At 32.7% G+C, this 11,072-nt stretch overlaps 1 long non-coding RNA gene across 1 annotated transcript; it reads right to left on the reverse strand.

The window, feature by feature from the left end:
- Positions 1-7,607: 7,607 nt before the first annotated feature.
- On the reverse strand, positions 7,608-10,100 carry LOC143084418 (uncharacterized). Its single transcript, XR_012981066.1, has 3 exons — positions 10,021-10,100; positions 7,794-7,832; positions 7,608-7,653 (listed from the first exon to the last, which is right to left on the reverse strand). It is a non-coding gene; the product is annotated as an uncharacterized LOC143084418 (long non-coding RNA).
- Positions 10,101-11,072: the final 972 nt, after the last annotated feature.

Here is an 11,072-nt window from a genome sequence, read left to right on the forward strand (position 1 = left end):
ATCAGATATTGTTCAGGAAGCGTCGATATTCAACCGTTTCCAAGCGATTTAATCCCGATAATTCCGTTCTCAATTCGTTTCTAATCCAATTTGTATATTTCGCCTGGTAAAATTCGACCGAGTGTGTCACGACTGCGTCCCGATTCTACCGAATGTAATCCGAAAGATATCAGACAGTTAACCGACGCTGACGGAAGTTATTCGTTCGAAAACTCTCGGGATGATGAGGTACTGTCGGAACGTAATTCTATCACGGTCCGCTCTTTCGCATTGCAAACGGCTTTGTCTGGTCTAAGTCGTATTGTACTCTGTAATTGTCGGGACTCTGATGTGGATATCATTGACGAATTTCGTATTAAGAACGAGACTGTTCCGGAACGATTTCGGCAAAAACAGCAATGAAAAATTTATTCAGATCATTCCCTTTTCACAGAACACCGTCCAGAATACACAGAACATTGTTAGGATTTTGATCCGATACAGCAGAATCTGTCACGACATAGGCACGATTGTAATCCGACTAGACAAAATCGGGTGAGTTTCCCCGAATGTTACGGGACGCACCTAACTGTCGAGATGCTTCGACGAACTATTCGGATTCTTCCCGACCAGTGGGAATCTGTTACGAACTTAAACGACTGCATTCAGTCAATGATAGGACATTCCAGATAAACGAGGATAATAATCCGACTTTTTCACTTTTCGTGTCGTATCGCTGTTTGATTTCAAACGGGAGCAATAATCGGCAATGTGTGAACCCCGCATAAGGAATCACTGCCTATACCTGAAATTAATTGACTCACAAATATATAAAAACACAATTGCCATTATGGATTATATTTTTGATGAGTTGAAATCATTGAGTGCATTCGTAAATGAATCAGTTTGATATAATAAGTTTGAATGTTCACAAAATATGCTTATCAGATGGTGTCTCTTGCCATAAGGCATTTCGGCCTATTCCTGAAATTCATTGTCTCACAAATATATACACACACAATTGCCATTATTCGTTATATTTTAGATCAGTTGAAATCATTGAGTGCATTCGTAAATAAATAATTTTTATATAATTAAACCCTTAGCGTTACAAAGTTACATCCATGAACATTTTATTGATCTTCAGATACATAACTTTACGCTTAATAGATAAATGAATAACAAAAATGTTAGCACAAACAATATTATCCCATATAAAGTATACAGAAATTAGTAAAAAAAGGGATCATACATATATTATAAAAAAAGATAGTATTTTGCCAACGTCTTTTCAAAATACAAACGTTACGTCATAAAACTAATGTGTTCCCGATAACGACGTTCATAGTCTTGAAAAGTCCCAAGATGGATGAAAGCGCTAGACAATGCTGCTTTTAAAACTCTTTTTGTGTACTTCATTTTTAAAATATAATTCTGTACACCGCTTGAAAAGATTTTTTTTTTTGTATATTTTCCGTGTTCATGCATCGAAATGTATAGAAGCAGATCACAAAGTAGGGAAAATTCAGAAAAAAATCTTGACGGAAATATCAGGTAAAATGTCAATGTTTAATTCCTAAAATTGATGTGATGGCAGGAGCATTCCAGGAAATCGAAACTTTATCACGAACACAAGGTAAAATCTATGAAAACATATTTGATATTAAGAGGAAGACAAGCGAAAATAAAAGCCCACAAGACGGACATATTGCTTTACCACTAATGCGTGAAATAAATGATATTCAGGCAGATATAGAAGCCAGTCGTCAAAAGGAACTTATTGCTACCTTGTGGAACAGATCTCTCAACAAAAGAAAACAATCTTTATGGAACATGATGAGATGCAAAAATATTTCTTACATCTACCAAGAATGGAGATCGAGAGAAAATCCAATATTACCGGAGAAATTTCTTATTCGCAAAATCGAAGGTTAATGCCAACAAGAGACGGAAACCCGTGCAAACCTAGCATTATCGCGATTAGAAGCAGAAATTTCATTATTACAGGCCAGAATGCAGAGATACGAGGAGAAATTTCATTCTATTGACACTGCTTTGATTCTGAAATATCAGAGACAACAAGTGGACAAATAGAAGAAAAACTTCAAGGGTTATGGAAACAAGCGACAAAGCGAGAAGAAGAAAAATCCGCTACCATATGACTAAAACAAGACAAATGGTTACAGATTTGTGAAGCCTCTTATGGTGACAAATCCATCCTCAAACTAAAGCCAACATATCAAATAAAGGACAAAGAGCAAGGAAAAAAAGACAAAAGTCCTTTGATATATGAGAAAAGAAACGCGTCGAAGAACCGCTCACGACCGAAAAAAACTGAAAGTTACGCAACAACAGTTACTGGTAACAGAGGAACAGAACAACATATCTGTAAAAAAATTGAAACAAATGAATACAAAACGGAATACCTAAAAGCCGGTTGAACCCCTGCAAAATCGCGATAGATCACCAAGTTACCCTCGAAACAATATATGGGATTATGAAGAGTGGACACAAATTCGTGGACAAAGAAACAGGAAAACGAGAGAACGCGGACGAAACACAGGTAATAGGGAAACTGTGAGAGGTGGAGGCAACAGAGGACGTGGTCAACAAAGAGAAGACTCTAACAGGAGGACCGCATCTCGAGGCCGGGGCACATTCAATTCTATTTTAGGAAGAGGCTGGAACAAACAACCACAAAACCTAGATGCTCCAGCGAACTAAATAAAACTACAAACCAAATTGATCCGAAGGTTATTAACTTATCATCTACAAAATTTGACAATCGCAAATAGACTTATCAATTAAAGGTTTTAAATTTACACCTACACTTACTCCAAACACAACTATCTTAAATTCAGATATTCTGAAGACGACTCCGCCTACGGGAATATTTCGGAAACGGCAAATTTGACGATGTATCACTAGTAAGGGACAAATCTACATTCACTCCTGAAACAGGAAGAGACGAGTATTTAGATTCCTTTCATAGACACTATCTCGAAACTTCCGATCAATTATCATAATACAAAACAGAATCTCTCAAGACGGGAAAACAAATCACTAGAAGAATTGAAGAATAATCCGTCAATTATATTAAAAGCAGCCGATAAAGGAGGAGAAATAGTGATAATGGACAAAACTTTTTATAGGGAGAAAGTTTTAGAACAGCTAAATGACAACGAATATCAGCTTCGTAAAAACATGATAAAAAACAATCAGAAAAATTAAGAAATTGGTGAAAGAATACTCAGAATCATTTACGGATAATGAAATTGCTTATTTGTGTGACTTTACTCCGAAAGCTGCTTACTTCTACGGATTAACAAAAATACACAAAAGCAATACAATTCAATCAGCTGTAAAACATCAAAATAGTAAGTACATTGAATCTCCCAACTCCAATGATCTTAAACTGAGACCAATAGTTGCTGGTCCTGAATCAACAACTCAAAGATTGAGTCACTTTTTGGATCTAATATTAAAAACGTTAAATCCACGTTTTATTGATGTTACCAGCTTGTATACAAATATACCGCACGATCTAGGAACAACGGCAATAAAATATTGGGTTGAAATAAACCGAGAAATTGTCGACGGCAGATTCGATACTGAATTCATTGTAAAAGCTTTAAAAATCTTCTTTAAGGGAAACATTTTTTATTTCGATGGTGAATACTAAAACTAAAAGAACTGCAATAGGAACAAAAGTTGCGCCTACCTATGCCAATTTAGTTATGGCTTACTTAGAAAATATATTATACGAAAAAGTTGGCCAGATATTCGGACAGAAATTAAAAACTTATGTTTATGAACAATGGAAAAGATTTCTTGACGATTTTTTTATATTATGGAATAAATCAACAGACGACTTATAAAAATTCCATAAAATTCTTAACTCATTGCATCCGTCAATAAAATTCACGATTGAAAGTAGGAACTTGGAACTCCCATTTCTAATCATTTTAATTAAACTCTCCAACAATAAAATCATTACAGATATATATTACAAGAAGACAGATACACACCAGTATTTAAATTTTGAATCATGCCCCCCATCACATACAAAAAGAAACATTCCATATTATATGACAAGACGAGTGTGTTCAATTGTATTGGATAAAACTCTTCGAATTTGCAAAAGAAGTTAGAAAAGTTGAAGATGTATCTCTTACAACAGAAATATCAATTAAAACTTATAGAAGAAGTATTGAGAGGAAAAATACAATATCTACAAATTAACTTAGAACACCGAAGGAACAGACAACCGATGATGATGTCCTGCCGTTTGTGACTACTCATGATTCGTCATTACCAAATGCCTTCAAGTTTATAAAATCGAATTTTCCGATTTCACATCAAAGTAAAATAATGAAAAATTTGGTAAAGGAAGAATCGATCATTTATAGTAGAAGACAACCGAAAATTTTGAAACGACAACTTACAAAAGCGCGATTTGAAATAGTTGAAAACATATCATCCGTAAAAAATTGTGGCGATTAACGCTGTGGAGTATGTTCCAGAGACAATTATAATTATTTAGAAATCGGCAGTACGAAATATTTCAAAAATGGTAAGAAATTTACAGTAAACACAAATGTGACTTGCAAATTAGAAAATTTACTCTATTGTATAACATGTGTCAACTGTAAAGAAAATGACATAGGTCAAACAGGAAATAGTGTGTGTGAACGGGTCAGGATCCATAAACAGCAAATACGGCAAGCCGAAGACAGACAAATTCCGTTTAGCGTAAAAAAAATTAGTGAGGGAGGAAAATTCAAAATTTTCCCGTTCTTTAAATGTACGGAACCAACAGAAGAATACCGTAAAGAACTAGAAAGAAAATTCATAAAAGTGTTTGACGCCACGCCTAATGCTTAGCAGTTACATGAACAATAACGTTGCGTCATAATACTAGTATGTTACGAACAATGACATTACGTCATAATACTAATGTGTTCCCCATAACGACGTTCATAAGAAACTTTTTTTTGTATATAAATATATCTATGTATAACAAAAACTATAACACAAATTCCCTTACGTTTCGGTTATTACGGCCTTCTTCATTGGAATAAATTACAACATTGAAACAACAATTACATCGCTTGGATACATCACGTTATAATAACTACTATGACGTTCATTTGTCGCATTTTTCTCTTTTTTAATATAAATATTTTTATTATCGTTCATACATTGTGTTGTGTGCTTCAGGTTCTAAAGTTTTTAATTTTTTTATATTTTTCTCAAAAGTTGCTAAGACAGGGCTATGAATCAATCAAATTAAGGTCATCACTCAAGAAATTTTATGGTCGCCATCATCAGCTGATTGTTCATTATGATAAAGTGTGTCAGAAATCATATCTGATACATGTATTCTTCCTCAGTCATAATAACCTTCCATCATTACCGAACTGAACAAAGAAATAACACGATGGGTACCTTACACGGTGCGGGAAATGCTAACTCTTCCGGAGCACCTGATTTCACCCCCGGTTTTTAGTGGAGTTCTAGTTGTTTCTGATTTATTATTTGTAAGTGTTGATATAAATGTCTTTTGGTTTTATGAGTCTTTGTTTTGTTGTCTTACATGTGTAACGAAATCGACAATGTCAATTTCAGCATGCATGTTAAGTGAATGGCAAGTTCAGTTCAAAATTCTGAAGCGTAGGACAACTCGTACACTTTTGTTTCAAATCGGACAGTGTTTTGTTATCTTTCTTAACTGATGAAATAAGTTTATATGTTAAAAAAGATAATTATTCACCTGAGCGATGTATTATTACTCGGCACGAAACAGGAGTAATAGCTCGCTAAAGCTCGCATTACACCCGTTTCTTAGCCTCGTACAAATACAGCTGATATTTAAAGACACTAAACAGTTATTTTAGTTAGTCTATGTAATAAATTTTCATTGATATTTCAATATTATGAGTCACGAGACTAAATGAATTATTACAGGAAGAAAATGAAACCGAAAAAGGTCAAGCTTTAAAGAGTGATCATATCGTCAGATTATGTTTTAAGAAAGTGAAAACTTTGTTTGCGCCAAATCACACATAAAGACAATGTCATGCCGAAAACCTTTTAGTAAATACCAATATATAATAAACGAATATAAAACAAATCAGTCTAACTTATGAATGTACATGTACACTCACAGCTTTTTATGTCACTACACATACAACTTACTGCCAGGAAAATTGCTAGGACTTGATCGACTTGATATACTTGGTAGACTTGGTGAATAGCCGAAGAATTTGTCTGAAATCAAGATATATAATATAATATTCTCTGTTTCAATTTTAAACAAACCATCCAGACAGAGATATCAACTTGATTAAAGTCATAAGAAACCTCAAATTAAAAAAAATAATGCATATGTGTTTTTATAACTCAATGGATAGTTTTCATTATAAAACTTATGTACATATACTTGTTTCTGAAGAAAATTCTTTAATATGTTCATATTTAGAAGAAGTTTACTTTATTTTAATTGCTTCCTTCCCCGACGTATTTTCCGTATGCAAAGTGACCTCAGTGTGACCCTTCTCGTAACAACCCGGTGATTGCTATACGCATGGATGTCCTTACAATAAACTATTATCTGATTGTACATGTTAAACACGTGCTCAATATCCATACCTATTTTGTTTATTGTTGACAAACAGGTAACAATCGTTAAACTTCGGCTTCAAAACACGAACTTTAATTACCTGCCTTATTTTTACAACAACAGTGACCGATTGAAAACAAACTGACGATTATACGAAATTTGGGCACAAAAAATGATAAAATCGTGCACAGAAGACTAAATTTATGATGTTTGTTTGCATTGGTTCAAGAACTAGAATAACAATATTTTTCACCGGTCACTCGTTTATAATGACTTTAAACTGTACCGATATACATCATACGATAACGAATTTTGTTTAAAAAAATATACACGTGCGAATCGAAGTTAACAAAATATTTATCTTTAGTTATGGTAAAACATGATTAAAAAAAACCTACATGGATTGAGGTATTATGCCATGATAAATGTATATTTACATATTGATCGTGATTAAGATTATAAAAATGTTGACTGTTGTTACCCTTATTTATGACATTTTTTAACTATTATGTCTGTTTAGCAGTATAGACATACACACACAATTGCCATTATGAATTTATTTTAGATGAGTTGAAATCATTGCGAACATTCGTAAATGAACCATTTTGATTTAATAAATTTGAATGTTCACAAAATATGCTTACCAGATGGTGTCTTTTGCCTTAAGGCCTTTCGACCTATTCCTGAAATTCATTAACTCACAAATATATACAAACAACAACACAATTGCCATTATGGATTATATTTTAGATGAGTTGAAATCGTTGAGTGCATTCGTAAAAAAATTAATTTGATATAATAAGTTTGAATATTCACAAAATATGCTTACCAGATGATTTCTCTTGCCTTGAGACATTTCTTCTGCCTTTTCCTGAAATTTATGAACTGCAAATATACACACACACAGTTGCCATTATGGATTTTATTTTAGATGAGTTGAAATCATTCAGTGCATTCGTAAATAAATAATTTTGATATAATAAGTTTGAAAGTTCACAACATATGCTTACCAGATGATTTCTCTTGCCTTGAGACATTTCTTCTGCCTATTCCTGAAATGTATGAACTGCAAATATATACACACACAGCTGCCATTATGGATTTTTATTTTAAATGAGTTGAAATCATAAAGTGCATTCGTAAATAAATCGTTTTGATTTAATAAGTTTGAATGTTCACAAAATATGCTTACCAGATGGTGTCTTTTGCCTTAAGGCATCACTGCCTGTACCTGAAATTTATTAATTCGGAAATATATACACACACAATTGCCATTATTCGTAATATCTTAGATGAGTTGAAATCATTGAGTGCATTTGTATATACATGATTTTGATATAATTAAACCCTTAGCATTACAAAGTTACATCCATGAACATTTTATTGATCTTCAGATACATAACTTTACGCCAAATAAACAATATTATCTCATATAAAGTATACAGAAATTAGTAAAAAAAGGGATCATACATAATTTAAAAAAAGCCGCGGATGATCATTAAGGGACATTTAAAAGTCGAGGAAAAATTGATAACGTCTTTTCAAAATACAAACAAACAAAACAACCGACGAACCCCACAAAACAGCGAATGAATTCATATGCTTCAGAAAGCTTAACTGTTTCTGTTGTTTTACCGTCATGTTGTTCATGCAACATTAAATCCTTTGGTAGGTCTTATTAAGTGATGATGCAATCGAGGAAAAGAGGATGGAATTATAGTAAAGACAATTCATATAAATATATATGTATACAGTGAAACCTGACTAAACCGAATCCTGTATAAACCAAAAACCTGTCTAAACCAAACAAGTTCTTAAGTACTGTCATATTAAATTGTTTGCGTTATGAACCTGATAAAACCGTACATCGGCTGAAACCGAAAAATATCTTAAGTAGCGAAGAGGATCGGTTTAAACAGGTTTCACTGTACAATAAAAACTGTAACACAAATTCCCTTACGTTTCGATCATTACGGCCTCCTTCATTGGAATAAATTACAACATTGAAACAACAATTATTACTCAATTCATTTCACTTGACTGGGCGGAGTTTAACCGTTTCGCTCATAATAAACCAGCCCATCTATAAATAGGTGTTTTAGGTTAAACTCATTAATGAAATGTCCAGTCAATCTTTTGTAATTTCTTTTGATGACACTGATAGGTGATTAGAAATCACTAAAAATATAACGGCAATCATCCTTATCACACACATCTTCAAATAAACTGTCCTTATGCAAAATAAAACGTAAGCTCCGCTTGATCAGTTGAAATAACATTGGTAATACATCGCTTGGATACATCACGTTATAATAACTACTATGACATTCATTTGTCGCATTTTTTCTCTGTTTTAAAATAAATACTTTTATTATCGTTCATATATTGTGTTGAGTCCTTCGGGTTCTAAAGTTTTTAATTTTTTTATATTTTTCTCAAAAATTGCTTAGACAGGGCTATGAATCAATCAAATTAAGGTAGTCGCTCAAGAAAATTTACGGTCTCCATCATCAGCTGATTGGCCATTATGACAAAAGTGTGTCAGAAATCATATCTGATATTCCTCCTTAGTCATAATAACCTTCCATCATTACCGAACTGAACAAGGAAATAACAGAAAGGGTGCCGTATACGGTGCTGGAAATGTTTACCCTTACGTAGCACTTGATTTCACACCCGGTTTTTAGTGGAGTTCGTGTTGTTTCTTGTTTATTATTTTTAACTGTTGATATAAAATGTCTGTTGGTTTTATGAGTTTTTTATTACTCCTTGGTTTTGTTGTCCGACATGTAGAACGAAATCGACCATGTCAATTTCAGCATGCATGTTAAGTGAAGGCAAGTTCAGTTCAAAATTCTGAAACGTAGGACAACTCGTACATTTTTGTTTCAAATTGGACAATGTTTTGTTATTTGTTTTAACTGTTGAAATAAGTTGTAAGTAATAAATCATTCAGTCTCGTGGCTCATGGTATTGAAAAATCAATGAAGATCATTACATAGACAATAACTGTTTAGTGTCTTCACATATCAGCTGTATTCGTACTCGGCACGAAACAGGAGTAATAGCTCGCTAAAGCTCTTATTACACCCGTTTCTTAGCTTCGTACAGCTGATATGTAAAGACACTAAACAGTTATTATCTATGCAATGATCTTCATTGATTTTTCAATATTATGAGTCACGATAATAAATGAAATATTACTGTAAGAAAATGAAACTGAAAAGAGTCAAGCTTTTAAGAGGGATCATATCGTCAGATTAATATGCTCTAAGAACACATAAAGTCAATTTCATGCCGAAAACCTTTTAGTAAATACCAATATATAATAAACGAATAAAATAAAAGTCAGTCTTACTTATGAATTTTCACGTACACGTACTCTCACAGCTTTTTATGTCCCTATACATACAACTTACTGCCAGAAAAATGTCTAGGACTTGATAGACTTGATAGACTTGGTAGACTTGATAGAATTGGTAAAGAGCCGAAGAATTTGTCTGAAATCAAGATATATAATATAAAATTCTCTGTTTCAATTTTAAACAAACCATCAAGGCAGAGATATCAACTTGATTAAACTGTACCAAGATAATCACACGATAACAAATTGTGTTTAAAAGATATGCACGTGCGAATCGAAGTTAATTAAATATTTATCTTTAGTTATGGAAAAAAAATATTTAAAAAAAACCTAGATGGATTGATGTTTTAAGCCATGATAAATGTATATTTACGTATTCTTCGTGATTAAGATTATAACCATGTTGACTGCTGTACCCTTAATTCTGACATTTTTTAACTATTATGTCTGTTTAGCAGTATAGACAAAGCAACATAGAAGATTAAAGGCTCAACAAAATGGCGCGCATCGTGTTGTCAAAAATGCATTATTGATTTGAGCGCGAAAAATGTATTTTGATAATTGTATAAATTTAATTACTTTTGTATGAAAAGCTTTTTGGAAATGTTTGATAACACAAATCACTTTGAACGTCTTATTTGAAGACAAATTGTTGTAGTAGATACAAATCTATAGGATTGATTGTATAAATATCGTTAAATTATAATAACAAAAGTTATAAGTAAAATGTAAACACACAGACTCACCGACAAAGGACACATTACTGGAACGTGATTTAGATTCTATTTTGCTCTCATTGATTTCTGAAAATAAACAAAACATAATCTATACATTTACTATTTTTTTTTTTAAATACAACATTTGCTAAAGTTTCTTTTAATATCGGCATGTAAAGTAATATTTTTATGTTCTAGAGATTTTTCATGATAATCACTTTCGGTACACAATTATGCTTTTTTTGTTTTTCCTCCAAACTTCTTGAAAAAGGCGAATGTAATCGTTTAAGATTGCTTCAACATATAAACTATATAGAAAAATCCATTATGTATACCAGGGTTAAATCCGTGATTGCAAGACACGAATTTTGTATTCAAAGATTCGTCAGTG

Source organism: Mytilus galloprovincialis, chromosome 7 (genome assembly GCF_965363235.1).
Source record: "Mytilus galloprovincialis chromosome 7, xbMytGall1.hap1.1, whole genome shotgun sequence".
Taxonomy (NCBI): Eukaryota; Metazoa; Mollusca; class Bivalvia; order Mytilida; family Mytilidae; genus Mytilus; species Mytilus galloprovincialis.